The 1,016-nt window shown below is 42.2% G+C and overlaps 1 long non-coding RNA gene across 1 annotated transcript; it reads left to right on the top strand.

Moving 5' to 3' along the window:
- Positions 1-321: 321 nt before the first annotated feature.
- On the top strand, positions 322-808 carry LOC117756537. Its single transcript, XR_004612815.1, has 2 exons — positions 322-551; positions 728-808. It is a non-coding gene; the product is annotated as an uncharacterized LOC117756537 (long non-coding RNA).
- The last annotated feature ends 208 nt before the right edge of the window (positions 809-1,016 follow it).

The following is a 1,016-nucleotide window of genomic DNA, read 5'->3' on the forward strand; positions in this document are numbered from 1 at the left end:
TTGCACATGAGTCCCTCCGACATTTCGTTCTCCCAAGTGCGACATCATCGAGAACGCTCGTAGCCACCTACACAACTCACAAGAGCTGAACACTTTACTCCCCCCCCCTCTCTCGCTCTCTCTCCCGGTCGATGAGAGAGTTGTTATTATTGGCGGCGAGCCCACTCCGAACTCCCAATAGAAGCCAGATGATTGTTTTTGCTGCCCGGGGTCCAGACCCTACCTCTCCAGATCCTGTTACTGGGTCTGTGGACCTTTCCACAGGGTTCCCGCCAACAGTTGGACATGGAGGGAGGATGTGAGACGAAACTCCATCTCAAACCCCAGGACTTAAATGGTTTACAGCCATTTCAGATGGATTGTCTTTTTATTTGTGTTGAGCTGCAGCAGTGCGGGTGTGGATGAAAATAGCACTTGGTGGAAAGTATTTAAATTCTTGTACGTTGACTATTTTCCATTTTATGCTATTAATACTTCTACTCCCCCCCGTTCCAGAGCGATACATTCTCTTTTTCTTCCATCGCATTAAATGTGACAGATGCGGATTTAAGGTGCCCTGCGGAGGTTTCTTGTAAGCAAGCAAACTTTATGCATTAACTGTGGTCAACAAACGCATTGTTTCGATTTCCCTTAAAGGTTTGACTTGTTTGCACTTAGCTGTGCATAGCTGTGTTTCTTGTTGCATTACCAGCAGCAAAAGATCAATAAAATGGTATGAAACTATTAGATTAAATCACCTGCTTATAAGCATGTGTACATGTGTGTCCTTGTTGTGTCACAGTACTGACACATTCAAGTTTTAAATAAATAAAAAAGAGAATCTGATCATTGTTAAATTCATTGTTCTTCATGAAACTTCTCAACAGTACATAAACGATAAGCAAATTAGGTCGTCTTACTCTATTTTAGCTCATCTGGCACAGTTTCCATCAGAAGTTTAACTTTGTTAACATGAAACTTCATTATTCTACACATTATCATCAGGGTTGAGTAAGTGAGTAAGTGACCTTCAAGCC

The sequence above is a fragment of the Hippoglossus hippoglossus genome, chromosome 22 (assembly GCF_009819705.1).
Source record: "Hippoglossus hippoglossus isolate fHipHip1 chromosome 22, fHipHip1.pri, whole genome shotgun sequence".
NCBI lineage: Eukaryota > Metazoa > Chordata > Actinopteri > Pleuronectiformes > Pleuronectidae > Hippoglossus > Hippoglossus hippoglossus.